Source organism: Podarcis filfolensis (assembly GCF_964270895.1).
Source record: "Podarcis filfolensis genome assembly, chromosome: 6".
Taxonomy (NCBI): Eukaryota; Metazoa; Chordata; class Lepidosauria; order Squamata; family Lacertidae; genus Podarcis; species Podarcis filfolensis.
Genome location: NC_139609.1, coordinates 24,125,259 through 24,142,949, shown reverse-complemented (window position 1 = coordinate 24,142,949; position 17,691 = coordinate 24,125,259).

Here is a 17,691-nt window from a genome sequence, read left to right as displayed (position 1 = left end):
AACGAATGAAGTTCTTAACCCGAGGTACCACTGTACTTAGTGCATGTACTAAGTGCATGCAATTGTCACGAGTCTTAAAACTTTAGGACAGTGGTGGGGCCCTCGGGAGCAACTACGACTTCCAGGGGTGGGACGGGTAAAAACATGACTAGGCCAAAAAGGGGCACCTGGAAAGGCCTGCCCATAGTGCCCTGTGCACCTCTTTCCATGCCCCAACAACCAGTCCTTGCAGACCACCAGCTGACTGCTGTGGTTTCAAAGTGCTGCGCACTCCAGAAGACTAAAACAAGTCACCTAGCATCAGTGTGCCATCAAGTGATTGGCAAGTGGGTTAACTTGGCCCATGAGGCATGGGGGAAATTAGGATCAGGGCCTGCTGACTGGATCCAGTTTCCCACCCCTGCTCTGGGGCCTTGTTTATATTATCACTGGAAGCGCACCTCAGCCACATCCTGTCAGTCACATAACTGTATGCCCTGCAGTCCACAAGCAAGTAACATCCTAAAGAAATAACTTCCTGGATGGAGGCACATAAATGACTGCAGTAATGGGCAGCAGAACAAGGAGATGGAGTTATTTGAAAGTGGACATTAACCCCTCAAAGTTCAAGCATTGCATTAAGCCACACATAGAAATAATTATGTGTATCAGCACTATGCTCGTGTGTATTAAAGCACCATCTGTTTTTAATGTCGTGTGTGAACCAGGCCTATAGAAGCACAACGAAGCTATTCTGAGATGATGGGGTGTTCAAATTGCAACCTTAAAAAAAAAAAAAGCACACCACTACCTGAGATGGAGAGCAGCCCGGGAACGAGGCTTCTCTAGAGGCATGTCTCTCTCTTTCCATTGTATACAATCACAGACGATGCCCACAAAGTAACAATTAAGCTGATGCATCCACTACAATTACAACTTGAGATTGTGGTTCGAGGACCCGACCCCCGCAGTGTGAAATGAATACACAAGGACACGTGATGTAAGGTTAATGGGCAAGGAAAGGCCACAACTTTATTGATTACAGCAGTGAAAAGGTATTGGCTTAGGCATTGGATCTCTAAAACAAGTGGGTTTATTCACCAGTAGGTGGAGCCTGTTGATGCTAATCCAACTATAGGCTCTCCCCTGATGTCACCGAGGGTCGTGCTATGGCCTCCCGCCAAGCAGGCATTGGACAGAATACACGACCGCCAGATTCCTTTAACGGAATACCCAAAAATTGAAGGCATAGGCGATGGCCACACCTAGCCCTTTGACACACCACAACACATTATTCCAATGCCTAACCTACCCACCAATACCACAAAAGTTGTGACGATTGCTACGAGGTAGGCGAAAAAACCAAAAAGCCTAATGCCAAATGGAAAAACTCCTACCAGGCCCCCTGGACAACCAGGGCGACCAACCTAAGGTCCATAGCAAGGCCAATGACCTAAGCCCTAACTCAAAGGGAGTGGAGGGTGGGTGACTCGCGATGAGACGACGGCGAAGAATGAGGCCGGGGAAAGGCTGGCGCTGCAGCAAAAGGCTGCTGAACACGCCCCCTCTGAGGCACCTGGTTGGGTGCCTGCCAAGGGGGGTGGGCGCCAGCCAGGTGAGGTGGAGGCAGGGGGCTGACGCCCCCTGCTAGGGGCGGTGCTCGGGCTCCCGCCCACAACCACTCCCCTCTCTTCCAGGGAGGAGAGTCTTAGTAAACCAACTGGCATCATCAAGAATTGGTTAAAGTTGCCATGGTACCAGGATGAAGGCTTGGGGCTTTACAAGAAGAGGAATAAAATAGAGGCGTTAGAGATTTGGAAGGCACGCTTAAGTGAAGCTAGTCCTTGCTTTTAAGCATAGGTGTACTGCCACCCTGCCTACAGAGTGACCTAATTTGATCGTATATTCCTCCCTGTCTCTGCACTCCACCCAGGCCTCTGTATCTAGCAATATCTCTCTTCCTTCTCCACCCACTTCTGATTCCCTTCTAGTTTGCCTTCATGATTGCTCTGCACGTGGCAGAACCCCAAGGTCAGGAATGATTTGTCATTCCCTTTCTGCCTTCATTGATTTCACCACTAAGAACATATGGATCAGGCCAATGGCTCTTCTAGCCCAGAATCCTGTTCTTACAGTGGCCAACCAGATGCCTATGGGAAGCTTGGAAGCAGTGCCAGAAGTGCACAGCAGAGATCATTATCTTTGCAACTCAAGGGTTAATTCTGTTAGTGCTGAAGGAAAGGGGTGGGTGGAGGTGCTCCTTAGCAACCAGACAGAATGGCATGATGTTGACAGACATTGCATGTGCCCTGACTGGCTGTGTAAGTCTGAGAGAGTTTTTATTCATATGTTTCGTTGAAAGCCCACCTTCCACGTACAAGGTCGGAAGTAAAGAAAGGCAAATATTTCCTCTTCCTTTCTCCTCAGAATTGCACTGCTTATATCTATTTTCCTCAGTTAAGCGTTATCAAGGCTTTTCTCTCTGGACTCCACACAGGGCCGTCTTAAGCATATCCAGCGCCGTGGCGCAAAGCTCCCTCCAATGCCAAACACCCCCCCCCCCATTTCCCAGTGTTGTCCATCTTTTTTTAGGGAGGATGGCACTGCCGGCAGGGCTGGAGGAGGCGGGCAGCAGCTGGAGGGCGGCTTCTCCGGTGGGGAAGAGATGGAGGCTGGACGTGGCGCCTCCTGGCTCAGCTGGCCACTTCGTGCTGCGGTGGCCACGGCAGATGGAGGCTCCGGGTGCGGCGCTGCTTCGGTGCGGCATGGCGGAGGCGGGCGAAGGCGGTGAGCTGATGCTGGGAGGTGTCACGTCCAGCCTCCGCCTCTTCCCTGGTGCCCTCCAGAACTTGGCACCCTGGTGCCCCAAGCCACTAGCCTCTATAGGTAAGACGCCCCTGACTCTGCATTATTTAAGTCACGTTATTAACAAGCGGGAACTTATAGCCTGGATAGCTCAGTTTGTTAGAGCATGATGCTGATAATGCCAAGGTTGCAGGTTCGATCCCTGTATGGGACAGCTACATATTCCTGCATTGCAGGGAGTTGGACTAGATGATCCTCAGGGTCCCATCCAACTCTATGATTCTATGGTATCTATGAATGCAGCAGCAGTCTCCCCTGTTTGATGCCTAAAATGAGGTTTCTTTTTTATTTTTTATTTATTCAAAATTATAACAAGACATATTATCCAAAAACATAGCATCCTTGTTCCCCCCCCATTTTTCCTCCCTCCCCCCCTCCCACACAAAACCCCCCCACCCCACCCCAACTTCCCTCAGTTCCAGTCTTTGGTTTCTCTAAGAATGCTGTTTTGCGTGGACAGGCGGAGTCCCCAGATCCCGAGCGGTCCCCCCCGTCATGTGGAATAACGACTCAAGACAACGTGCTATGGGATTAAAGTGGCCACAACTTTATTAAATTTCAAATGTGGGTAGACCTTGGCTCAGGCATTGGGCGTTCTCCCTCCCCAGTCCCCAGCCGGGGACCTAGGGAGCTTCAGGGTTATCCAGTGGGGGGGGGGGGATGGGCCGGCTCTGGAGAACATATGTTCAAGCAGAGATAGCCGCCCCCGTTACGCCGCCGCCGCAGGGGAGAACAATGACGACCTTTCGGCGTACGGTCAAAGCCTTCCTTCAGAAACCCCTTTAACGGGGAACCCTGGTATCGCCGCCGCAAAGAGGAAGATGGACTAAAGGATTCTGCCCAAGGCCTGGTACCGCCAAAGTTGTGACGTTTTGCTACGGGAAAGGCGAAACCTGCCAATGCAGGGAAATTCCTTATCGGCCCTTTAACAGCGACCATAAAGTAGCAGCGCCCGCATACCTGTGAAGAAAAGTTAACCTGCAAATAAGACATTAACTGAGGGTGGGTAGGGTGGGAGAAGCTCTGGAGCCAAGTGAGGATTCCCAAGTAAGATCCTCCCTCTATTGTGTGGGCAGGTAATCCCTCCCCTACCTGGCCTGGTCTCCTTGGCAACGCTTCCCCCAGGCGGGATTGGACAACTGACTGAGGTAGACGGAGACCTCCAGGTATCCCACCTGAGGGAAGGCAAAGCCAAGCCTATGCTGATGGGGGCTGCTCCAGTTCTAAGGCTGCGCGCGTCCACGCAAAGGGCGCCCCCCGTTTTAAGCGGGGAGCGGTCATTCTGCATGTTACAAAGTTGTATAGATCCTCAAACTATTTAGCTGATTATTATCAATAAAAAGTTTGTGAATGTTTATTCAAAACCTGCCAAGGAGTCCATAAAATGAGGTTTCTAGGCACGTAGTTCCAAATTTCAAAATCCAAACCAGTTCTCCTTCAAACTGAATTCCTAACACCTGAAGGCCTTTTCCACTGGCATTTTGCGTGGTTGTGGCAGACAGCATCTAAGGCATATTTTGGGAGAGGAGCATAACCTTCACATGGCTTTCTCCACTTGTGGGTTCCCTAGCTTTCTCAGCCTCGTGGCAATAAATCTTTATAGCAGAGCTTGCCAACACACATTCTATACTTGGCAGCAAATTGTGATGTCGTGCCAGAGTCCTCCAAGCCCTTGGGTCCTCCCTGGGCCACAGCTATAAGCTATAATCACCTGCATGCCAAGGCAGTAAATGTCTGAAAATGCTCGTGAACAAATCCTGCCAGTCTGGATGAAAGCAAATGGTAAAGCCTTATGGCGCTTGCAACCAAACGCATTCTCATTATACATGACAAGCAGCCACTTTTGTCCAGCCAGCCTGAGGAAAAGTTCTGTTTAACTCTCATGCTTGCACATCACAACCAGATTTGATACCTGCCTCTAGGGTTGGGGGACAAATTCCACCCAGTTCCCATTTAATGCTGAAATTACCTAAGTCATGCTTTCTGCAACAATACAGTGGTACCTCGGGTTACATACGCTTCAGGTTACATACGCTTCAGGTTACAGACTCCACTAACCCAGAAATAGTGCTTCAGGTTAAGAACTTTGCTTCAGGATGAGAACAAAAATCGTGCTCCGGCGGCACGGCAGCAGCAGCAGGAGGCCCCATTAGCTAAAGTGGTGCTTCAGGTTAAGAACAGTTTCAGGTTAAGTACGGACCTCTGGAACGAATTAAGTACTTAACCTGAGGTACCACAGTATGCCCCCTGAGACACAGCCATCCTTTCAAATTTGCGCTGCTCCAAATTTAGCAAGGAGGTTCTCTAGCCAAGTAATTGTCCCAAAACACAGAGGATATAAATGCACATATTTCTGAAAATGACACATAAAAGCATTTTATTAGTAAATACGACTTTGCAACAATAGGTATGTTTGGCAAAATTACACACAGAATTGCATGTATAAGGAAGAAACACCGATTAATTTTCTTGAGGATTTTTTTTAATGTAAAAAAAATCACTGAGGTAGAATTGTGGAGAACTGAACTCAAGGCTGGGAAAATGAGAAACTGAATTTGACATATTAGCCCATCCCTACCCGTGTCATAGATATCTCATTCGCTGAAACCACCTCCCTGGGAGAGATTTTTCAACAGTCACGGTTTCTCAGTCACGGTTTCTTCTGAAGATGTGAAAGAGAGCTTCTCTAAAAAGCAGAACAGAGTGGTGCAGCCAGACAATTTTTAGACCCCGGACTTAATAGTCCTACAGCTTGGGATGGGGTGTCCTCCTTTGCGGAGCTCAGTCCCAACATTTATCTTCTGTCCAGCAACACTCCATGAATGACAGCTGCTGCTACACTGCTGATACGTTAGAGCAACAAACAAACATGATCCAGTTTGACAGCCCTGAATTTCTTTTCTTCTTTAAAAACGCAGAAATAGCCTGAGCACGTGCTGTTTCGCACTGTAAACTCACCTACATCATAGCACCACCACCATGCCTAAAAGAAAAAAATGTGGCTTGCTTCTGTTGCTGCGATTCTCCACACATTTGCTTGGGAATAAGCCAGTGTCGTGTAGTGGTTAAGAGCAGTGGGCTCGCAATCTGGTGAACCAGGTTCGATTCCCCGCTCCTCCACATGCAGCTGCTGGGTGACCTTGGGCTAGTCACACTTCTCTGAAGTCTCTCAGCCTCACTCACCTCACAGAGTGTTTGTTGTGGGGGAGGAAGGGGAAAGGAGATTGTTAGCCACTTTGAGACTCCTTAGGGTAGTGATAAAGTGGGATATCAAATCCAAACCCTTCTTCTTCTTCTTCTACATCTTGTTGTAGAAAATGGTTTTTGGTAGAAAGTCTACAGTAGCTGAAGAGCCTTTGTTAGCATGTGAAATATATGGGTACCAACTTCTGTGAAGGAATCTCCCTGTGCAAAGCCATTGGCTACACGTATTAGTTGAATTAACTTGTCTGTCAAAGCCAATTTACATAATGATTGGGTACTGATTAAGTGTAGGCAGCTGAGTTGCTTTCCAGCTACTGGTTATTTCCATTCTAGCGGGCTGAAGACAACAATGGGTGGTATCCAAGTCATACTCCAAGTAGACTCATTGCAAGCAATAGGCTTAATGGGTCAACTTTAAGTAAGACTTTTCCAACTACCCTGTGTAATTATTTCTAGTTTAGAGGGAGCATCTATATTTGGACATAGGAAGCCTTCTACTGAGTCAGAACACTGATCCGTCTAATTACCTACTGTGACTGTCATCAGGTCTCCAGGCTAGCAGGCAGGGGCTGTTTCCGTCACCCAAGAATAATAGAATCGTATGTTTTGCACAACGCAGGGCGCAAACCCACAACCCTGGGATTATAAATCTGCAGAAGCCAATCTGCTACTGATTTAAAAGGCTCAGGATTCAACACTTTGAATATGGCAAGAGAACCTGTGTAATGCAAGCACAGGCTTTTGTGGAATAATTTATGGATTCCAGTGGGAAAAATCATTGGCATGCATCACCAAGTTTTTGGTATAATAATTATGGGAGTTGCAGAGAACCAGGTAACCCACATTTGTCACGCGGCTCCCGGCTAAAAGCCATGTAAAACTATTAAAGTTCCTAGGTGGCTCAGAGCAAATTGTTACTTTCCTAGTCTAGCCTACTTCAGAGGGGCATCTGGAGAATGAAACTTGATCAGCTTGGTTGCATCCTCCCCTCAGGATAAGACAGGAAAACTCAACAAACAAACAAACAAACAAACAAACAAACATAGATCACCAAATATCTTTCCCAAACGAAGGATAAAACTGGTTTGACAAGCTGCTTGCTCTTTGTCTTTGCAGAATATATTTTTTCCCCCAATAATATTTATTCAAATTTTTAAAGGTTACAAAAAAAAAATCGCAAAAGCAAACAAACCGATACATAAATGCAGATCACATCCAGAAAAAAATAGAAGAGCAAAAACAGATAAGAAAAAAGAAAAAGAAAAAACAAACAAAAAAATTAGAAATACATTAAAAATAGATACAATCAAAAATAAAAAAGAATAAATCGAACCTTTATATATTTTTGTTTCTTTAGCTTATTTCCTTGACTTCCTCACACCTCCCCTCTTTGTATTCTAGTTCAGGTATGTATTCCAGCAAATCCTTCATCTTTATTTTCATCCTAATAGTTAATCTTGATATACTGTAATTTTTCGTCCTCTCTTTGACCAATTATCCATCCATTTTTACTTTATTTAATCTTATTTCTCATTAAAACTAATATATTTGTACTTATTCTCTTAAGACGTTTCCCCTAGGGTTATAAAAATTTCATTCCATGATTTTTCCATTTTTCATTACAAAAAAAGAAAAAGAAATCTCAGTATATACATTTTAAATTCCCAATTTTCTTCCACTGTCCCCCCTCCCCGGTCTCGGCCCCAACCAGCAGTTCCATCAACCTCCAACAGTCCATCAACCTGGAGATCTTAAATCCGAGGCTCTTAACTCTTCTTCCTGTCCCGTCTGTCGATCTTCTTGATAATCTTTGATATTAAAAAACAGTTCTCTGGGGGGCTCCAACCCAGCGATGGTCAAATTCCTTCTTAGCATGTCTGCCAGATTTCCATAATTAAAGGTAGGGCCCCTAAAATATTCCAAGCCTTGCTTCACACTTCTTTCCAGTCCAAAGGCCCCAAGTACTCCAATCTCCTCCTGGTTCAAATTCATATCCCCAAAGTCATTTGATCCCCACATAAGGTGATCTCTCGACCTTTCATTTTCCAGCTCAAGCCAGGCTCCCATCTCCAAAACCTGGCTTCTCTTAATTACATTCATATAAGGCCTCAACTTATAACCCTCCATTTGCCTCTGTAGGGTTAAGGCTCCCCCTTGCTTCACTTTCACAACAACTCTCTCCTTCTCTGGTTCTTCAATATGTTCCATTGAAAAGGATTCCTGTGCTGAAGATCTACCCACCCTGGAAGAATGGCAGATGAAAGTGATAGACTATATGGAATTGGCAGAAATGACTGGCAGAATCCGAGACCAGGGAGAAGAGTTGGTGGAAGAAGATTGGAAGAAATTTAAAGATTATCTACAGAAACACTGTAAAATTAATGAATGTTAAAATGATGTCCGAATGAAATGAAGCGGTTTTAGCAACAATGTTTAAAAGGAATATGAAAAAAAAGGATTGTTAATAGATGAAAATATAAAGTTATAATATGTTAAGATAAAGAATTAAGATAAAAACAAAGAGGGAAAGGATTTGCTGAATTAACCATTCGAAATGGAATACAAAAAAGGGAGGTGTGAGGAGGTCAGGGAAATAAGTAAATGAAAGGCAAGACATGGAAAGATGGATTAATTTTTTAATTGTTTTTTTTCCATTATTTCTCTAGTGTATTTTGTATTTTTTTGTTTTCTTTTTCCTATGTTCTTATTACCTTTGTAACTTCTTTTGAAACTTTAATAAAATATCTTTTTTAAAAAAAGAAAAGGATTCCTGTGCCGGATTCTTGTCAACTTCTTTACTGATCCCCACTTTTGTTCCCAAGATATCAACGCTGGTAGCCATGACATTTATCTGTTCATGCAGCTTTCCCAGCAGATAAAATGTCCTATTCAATACAGAGGCTACTTCCTTCTCAACAGACATCCTTGAAGTGTTCAAGGTCAAAGCTGGTTTCTCAGAGCCTTTATTTTAGAAACCAGTTTCCCAGCTGCATTCTTGTAACAATGTCCCAAAACTCCCTCTAGAGGGAAACAGTCTCCATTTATCAATCCTTCCAGCACAGTCCCAAAAGTCCCAAAAGTAAGTTAGTAACAATTCCAATTACCTTCCTTCTTCTTAAGCGCAGAAGCGGACAATGGAAACAAAGTCTATCTTTTGTATCTTGATAGCTAGCTGTCAAATTTATCTATTCATCGTCGATGGGTTCCTCGCGGACCACTCCCAGGTTTAGAGACGTGGCGCTTCAATTCCTAAATTTTCACCATTTCCTGCAGGGTTCCCCTGCTTCCAAAAAAGGTATTAGTAATATTTCAATCAGTGGAGTTTTGATCCTTTACGTTGGATTTTCCAAGACCTTAGTTAATAAATTCTTTGCTTCAGTCTATTTACAAAAAGGGGAGGTGGACTTCCTGTTTAGACCTTCCCCGTTTAATGCCGAATTAAATTATTTAAAAAGTCCAATTTCCCGTTCTACTCACGGGTTGTTGTTTAAGATCCAATTGTCCACAAGAAAAAGTCAGCGCTCTCCAGCAACGGCTGTGCGGCTTCACTCCATAAAAATAGTGGTCGATTCAAAACACCGCGCCGCTCGCCCCACGTCGCTTCGGATCCCCCAAAAAGGGGTTTCCCTGCGGGTGGGGGGGGCGCTCCTGGTGTCAGCCGAATCCCACTTTCCCAGGCCTCCTTCGCCTGGGATTTTTAAGGGGTCTCCACCTTCGCCGCGGCAGCAAGACCCGAATTTCACGGAGCGGGTTCCTCTGAGTCAGAGGAATTCCGCTATTGCCGATGGCGCTAACCCGGAAGTCTTGTCTTTGCAGAATAAGGCCCAGTCCACATAGGTCGCAGAATGAAATAATTGAATGGACTGTACTACTTCAGGTGACTGCTGTTTGCGTAGGATGGATTTCCACCTGTTTAATGTCACACACAAACAAATACTGACTGGAAATAAAAACTAACGCATCCGATGGAATGGCGCTAACCCTGCTCACTCCGTGATGTATTGCTTTTTATGTGTGATGACCTCGTTTATGCATGGGATCATTAAAAAACATGACCCTGCCTGCAGTCTAAAGGGCTACAGCACATTCTCCAACCTTGGAATACTACCACTTCTTTCCACTATATTAGGTGTTAAAGAGGACTTCAGACTTCAGCATTTTTCCCCTCTCCCTCCAGGCAAATGGATATTTGCAATGTATCATTCCATTGCAGACCTGCTGCTGCAGATTGGAAGTAAATATTAGATGGGCTAAACTTTGTTTTTCATGTTGTCACTAGCATCTCCTCCTGTGCTGATTCTAGTTTTACCATGGTACTATTATGTCGGGATGGGAATTGGTGATGGGAACGGAGGGAGGGAGGGAGTAGAGGGGAGTATTAAATACAGTACAGTGGTACCTCGGGTTAAGTACTTAATTCGTTCCGGAGGTCCGTTCTTAACCTGAAACTGTTCTTAACCTGAAGCACCACTTCAGCTAATGGGGCCTCCTGCTGCTGCCGCACTGCCAGAGCACAATTTCTGTTCTCATCCTGAAACAAAGTTCTTAACCCAAGGTACTATTTCTGGGTTAGCGGAGTCTGTAACCTGAAGCGTATGTAACCCGAGGTACCACTGTACAGATTCCTGAGGCCATTCCTGACTCTTAACCAAACATATCATACATTTGAAGCCCTTGATTCCCCGCCCCCCAGGCAGAGGCGGAGCAAGGTGGGCGCAGTACACCCCAGGTGTCATCCCTGAGGGGGCTGACTTCACCTCGGGAAGCATCCCTCCTGAGATGCTCCCTACCGCTGGCACACACCCCTGGGACATGTGCTGCTGCCGCTAGCTCCACCTCTGCCCGTCCCTATGGGCGCGCCATGCCCTGTCCCTAGCCCCTATGGGCGCTGCGCTGTGCGCCCTGCCACTATGGGCAGTTCACCCTGCCCCAGGTGCCTGAGAGGCTTCCTCCGCCACTGCCCAAAGGATTCTGGGAACTGTAGTTTGATAAAGGTGCTAGGGATTGTAGCTCTCTGAAGAGTAAACTGCAGTTCCTAGGATTCGGGGGGGGAGAGACATGTGCTTTAGATGTGCTTTAATTGTATGGTGTGTTTGTTGCCTTACAAATTGGCCTTTCACACAACAGGAGCAAGGGGAGAGGACAACTGTGCCCCACCCTAGGCTCTTAAATCTTATTTTTCTCTCTAACTCATTTCACCCTACAACTCTCTCACATTTGTACCCTGCACTGCAGTCACCAACCACTTTCTCACAACTGCCGCACGTACCTGCCACTCTTTCCTAGCTGTCTGTAATCTCTCAAGGCAATATGCAGGCTTCTCTCTTTATTCCTTCGTATCAACTTGCTCCCCGTTTTCCAGAGCTGCTATCACCCTGGAAAACAATCACAAGGACTGAAAGAGCAATCATTTGGGAATGCATTACAGGGGATCAGATGAAAGAAAGCAATTGTTCAGATTCGGCATTCCAAAATTGCAAACGAATATGCCTAACTATTTTGTCTGCCGCACCCCTTATTGGCATAGGCATCGCTTATGCATCAGGTTTGGAGTTATTTTTAATTAAAACATGTGCATAAATGGCACAGGTTCTTGTTGCTTACTAGTCTCCACACGCATATCTATCCAATCTTTATCACCTGTGTGGCATTTTGTTAGGACAGAGGTAGTCAAGGTGTGTGCCTTCAAGATGTTCTTTGATGCCAACTCCCATCAGGCCCAGCCGGCTTGTCCAATGTCCAGGGATTATGGGAGTTGAGTACAACAACATCTCAACAGCACCATGTTGACTACCCTTGTGCAATAATTTTCTCTTGAGAACTTCTTTCTGAAAACCAGATGGATGGTCTAAACCAGAGCTTCCCAAACTTGCATCCTCAGCTGTTTTTTTTTTGGGGGGGGGGACTACAATTCCTATCATCCCTGGCCACTGGTCCTGCTAGCTATGGATAATGGGAGTTGTAGTCCAAAAAAACCCAGCTGAAGACCCAAGGCTGGGAAACCTTGGTCTAAACTAAACCTAATTCAAGTTTTCTGATACTATTCTACCCACCCATGAAACAGAAAAATGGAAAGCCCTCCTTGTCTTGCCGGTCTTGTGGCTGTATATCACTATACTTTTAAAGCACATAGAAGCACATTTTTCTGGGCAGTTTGCTGATGATTGTAACTCTGTATGGGATAAGCTGCCATGTCCATAATTCCTTTGGAGGAAGGATGTACTTGGAAATAATACTGTGTGTATGCAGCCTTTGAAGCAAATGTCCTGATTCTACTTGATGTGTGATTATGGTACAAGTGTCAGTAAAAGGGACATAATTGGTAGGCTATGTGTTTATTTCCTCGCCTTTGTGAGTGTGGATACAGATGCCTCATCAATATTGCTCCGTAATTGGGTGTCTCACATGCATCTCACGATGCGTCAGTTGAAAAATATTTACACATTCAGAGGAATCATCTAATTGTTGGCTTAGCTGGGTTAAAGCTGTTGACATTTTGGGCTTCCCGGTTCCATTTTTAGCCATGCGGTTATAAATGGTTCCAAACACAGACATTATTTGCAACTGGGCTAAGGTTGGCAATGATGTTTTTCTCCATCAGGGGGACCCACTGTGCTTTCCTCCATGGCTGCAATTCATCCCTCTCCATTCATTAGCTACACAGATGAGAACTAGAGTCTGGCAACATCTGGAAGGTTTTGGAGGTGAAGGTGGGGAATCATTCGTTGTAGTTTTAGGCAGAAAGCGTCACAAATGCACCTGAGCTCAATCAGGGTCAGTTCAGAATCAAATAGCTAATTTTTAGTCATCCAGATCTCATAAGGGAATCTGTCAATGTAACATCCTGTCAATTTCATAGTCCTTTCCCTTCTCCACGATGCAAATTAGAGGGAAATCAGTGGCCGAACCCACATTTCAGCACTAAAATTGGTATGACATTAATGACAATACACCAAAAAAATGAGAACTTTAACTGTAATTCATAGTCATACCCATTTCTAAGTAATTTTTGGAACAGTCCTCATTCATTGCCAAGGTGGTTTTGAAAAAACATTTAGAGTTTTGTGCCACTTCCATCCATATCAATTCACCTAATTATGTTTTTCCCCAGTTATTGCCTAGCTTTACTTATCAGTAATGAAGATTTAAATCAGTCCACTTTTCAATTAAAAGAAACCTCATCCTTCATCAGAGAAGTGCATATTTTACAAGCAAATGCCGTGTGTGTGTGTGTGTGTGTGTGTGTGTGTGTGTGTTTCTGAATGGAAAGTACTTCCAGAGTTGCTCATATTTTTGGAGTAGAGGTACAAGGCAAAGGATTTCTCTGAACATTTGGGAGAATCTTACACACTGTAGGATTGGAATGCAACTCCCTGAACTCCTTGGCTGGCTGAATAGCCTGAAGGAAGGCCAAACTTCCTTTTTGACTCAAAACAGTGTCACCCTCTGTGAAGTACAAGGAGGAGCGAATGCCCTTCAGGGAACAGGAGATCTACTCCTATAAATAATTGCAGGGCGTTGATAATGAATCAACGCAAAACAGGATATGTTGAAACACACAGTCTTCACTCCACCGCTTGCCTGTGTGCAGCTCTCCAGCTGTCAGCATTTTGTGTTAATCTGTGTGGGTTGGTGTGGGTAGAACCTTTGCAAGTGTCTGGTACCTTTCAAGCCCATGGAAAGTTGAACTTTCCTTTTAGAAGACCGATTGGGGTTGTCTACAGCTGCTTCTAAGGGACACGGGTGGCACTGTGGGTTAAACCACAGAGCCTAGGACTTGCCGATCAGAAGGTCGTCGGTTCGAATCCCCATGACGGGGTGAGTTCCCGTTGCTCGGTCCCTGCTCCTGCCAACCTAGCAGTTCGAAAGCATGTCAAAGTGCAAGTAGATAAATAGGTACCGCTCCGGCGGGAAGGTAAACGGCGTTTCCGTGCGCTGCTCTGATTTGCCAGAAGCGGCTTAGTCATGCTGGCCACATGACCCAGAAGCTGTACGCCAGCTCCCTCGGCCAGTAAAGAGAGATGAGCGCCGCAACCCCAGAGTCGGCCATGACTGGACCTAATGGTCAGGGGTCCTTTACAGCTGCTTCTAAAAAGACCATGTTTCTAGATGTATTCCTGTGTCTTCCCAGGCGAAGGAGATGCAATGGCTGTATTTCAGATATGGCGTGTTGGCTTGGAACCAGGGGTTCCCATGAGTCTGGGGAGGTTCTTGCAGGAAGGAGGGATATTCCCTGATCCAACCTTCTCCCTGTGTCCCCTGTGCCCCTCAAAAGCTGTTCCAGAATGGGGGGGGCGCTTCTGGAATAGTGTGAGAAGTGGTGCAGGGCAAAAGGGGAGTCAGCAAAAATAATCTCCCTCCTTCTTCTGGCCTTCTCCTGGGTCTCAGTCTCTTCCATGAGCCAAACTGTTGTTTCTCTCTTTGGCCTTGACTTTGGCAGAGGTTCCTCTGACATTTTCATTGTATATCTTCTGTCATATACTGAAGACACACCTCTTCACCCAGCCTTTCACACCTAAGATATATGTTTTTAGGATCCACGCTATTCTCTTGATTGTTTTGATTGTTTTTAATATTGCTTTGAACATGCCCTGCAACCTTATGGTGAATCATCATCATCATGGCTACCCTTCTGCAAATTGCTCCTTCTCTACATTATATATATGTCTGTCTGTCTGTCTGTCTGTCTCTCTCTCTCTCTCTGTGTGTGTGTGTGTGTGTGTATGTGTGTGTGTCTTTAATCACCCAAGTGCATCTCTTGCAATAAACTTTGTCTTCCATTTCTGGTTCTGACCTGTGGAAGGAGGAGGAAATGATAGCGTTGTTTATTGCTTTTAGCGTTTCTGTGGTTGCGTTGTTGTCATGTCTATTCACTACATTACACAACGGCTGGAAAAGAATAAACTAATTTCCCTTTCTGTTTGGATTACAACTCCTTAGTCTACACACAATGTAATTTAGCTAATATGGATTATGGCAGCCCATATTTAAAATAGAAGACACAGGCTGAAAATGGCCATCTACTCTTAGTGCTGATGGAAGTGAAAAATGGTATAAGAAACAAGGGTGGTCAAAAACGTGGTGTTCTCTTGCAGTAAACCAGGGGAGTTTTAACACCCCTTGACTCACAATGTGAAGATTACTCTGGGTATACCATAGGTCAGGCGTAGGAAAAAATGCAGCATTGTTGGACTACAACTCTCACCATCCCTGATGGCTGGTGTTGGTGGTGGTCTGAATCCAACAACATTTGTAGGGCAGATCATGGCAATTGCATTGGTGAGTATAACATCACCGACAGTTGTCTGTGCGAGTGTGCAAGCAGACATTCATCGGCCTGCGGTTTTAGATCAGTGCACAGTTTCAAGCTTTCCTAAAGTGTCATCGGTTGCAATCTCAGTACCCACTTACCGGATGAGGCAAAGCAGAAACTTATTTGAAATGGTGCTAAGGACAAACGCAATGTCTTAGACACAGCCAGATCATGACAACTCATTTGAAGCTGAAGGACCACTTAGCCTCCTGTTTTAGGAAGAGCTATGCATATGTCACTCTTCTGAGCAAGCACACAATTACCCCTCACCCATAAAAAGCAGTGGGCGGGGTTTGTGACCTGGCATGGGTTTCCCCGTGCCTGGGTGACACCCCCTCACTTGCTGGCCATTGCTCCGCCTCCTCCCCGGTTAGCCAATCGACTGCTGGTTGGGGGGCGGAGCGAGGGTCAGGTAATGTGGGCTCCGCTGACCGTCTCTCCAGTCAGTCTTCGGAACGTCACCCACCCATCCCACCCTCTAACATGGTTATCTTTCAGGCTAACTGTTCCTTCCCAGGTTCACAGGCGTTGCTACGGTCGGACAGTGGTTGCTGTTTCCCAGAGCCAGGAAGGAATTTTCCCTGCTCTGCAGGTTTTGCCTTCATTGTAGCAATTGTCACAACTTTGGAGGTCTTATATCTTGAATGGTCTCCTATAGTCTATCTTCGGAATGGGGGGTAGCATTATTATGTGGCGGCGTTTGCAGGGCCCATTAAAGGGTTGATTGTGGGAGTCACTGGCCCTGAGCGGCAGCATAAGGTCAATCTCCCTACTTCAGGTGCAGTGGGGGGAATGCTGTGTAAATTATCATTTTACAGTCCCCCTCACAACACCTGTCTGCCCTGCGCATCCTCAGACACAACTGGGGCTGAGAGGGTTGCCATCCAATGCCTAAGCCAAGGTTTCCTACATCTGAAATCGACAAAGTTGTGGCCTAATTTTATCCCATACATCAGTGATGGCCAAACTTGGCCCTCCAGCTGTTTTGGGTCTACAACTCCCATCACCCCTAGCTAACAGGACCGGTGGTCAGGGATGATGGGAATTGTAGTTCCAAAACAGCTGGAGGGCCAAGTTTGGCTATCACTACCATAACATGGTTGTCGTGTCTCCTTATTTCAGGCTGGCTCCTGGGCCGGGGGGTTAGCACATGGGCTCGCAATTCATTGTTCCTTTGGTTAAACATTTTAAACACACACACACACAGAGAGACAGAGAGACAGAGAGAGAGAGAGAGAGAGAGAGAGAGAGAGAGAGAGTCTGTTTACTAACACACCATGCTAGCCAAACTATTGAAGAAGGCTGTTCCAAGCAAATTAATATAGCAGGCCGTGAAGAGCCTTTAATGATCTGTGGTGAAGGGGTGGAGGTTTTTCAAACCGTAATACAAGTTGATGTGATGATAGAGATGTTAGAAGTGCACAAAGGTGTGTCCATTTCCAGATGATGAGATGTAGTGAGACATGTTCTGCTGCCTGGCTGGCTGAACCGAGTCTGAGCTATGTGACATGGAACCTCATATAGGCCCATTCCTCACAAGATTTTGTATTCTTTCTCTCTTTTCACAATGGCTGGCAACTCCTAGACACTTGCAGGTTTCCCTGAATGGGTCTAGAACATGGGTAGGCAAACTAAGGCCCAGGGGCCGGATCTGGCCCAATCGCCTTCTAAATCTGGCCTGCGGACGGTCCAAGAACCAGCGTGTTTTTACATGAGTAGAACATGTCCTTTTATTTACAATGCATCTCTGGATTATTTGTGGGGCACAGGAATTTGTTCATTTCCCCCCAAAAAATATAGTCCGGCCCCCCACAAGGTCTGAGTGGACAGTGGACAGTGGACCGGCCCCCTGCTGAAAAAGTTTGCTGACCCCTGGTCTAGAATGCCAGGAAAGATTCACAAATGTGAATCTTGCCCTTGACATGGGCATTGCCATAGTTCAAGAGGCCCTAACGCAAGAGTGACTCCATTTTCATCTGTGAAACGTTGGAGAATATGCGGAAGCAGGAAAGACATATTTTAGGAAAGTTTCTCCACCACCATTACTGATCTTCTCATGGAAGAATCTTTGAGACACTTCCAGGAAGTCCCGGCATCATGCATCGTTGTTCACAGGACCTCTGGTTTGTTGTGTCACTGCTGCTTACCAGGAAGTAGAGGGGAAGGGGAAAGGTGGTGGCAAGGTTGGCATGGTGCAAACACACCCGTGGGAGTCCAGGATTGGCTCCACCTATTTATTTGCACCACATCAACCTTACTACTGCCTTATTTATTGAATTCATATTGAATTTATCTACTACCTCCCATGAGCACTTGCCATTCCGTCCCCC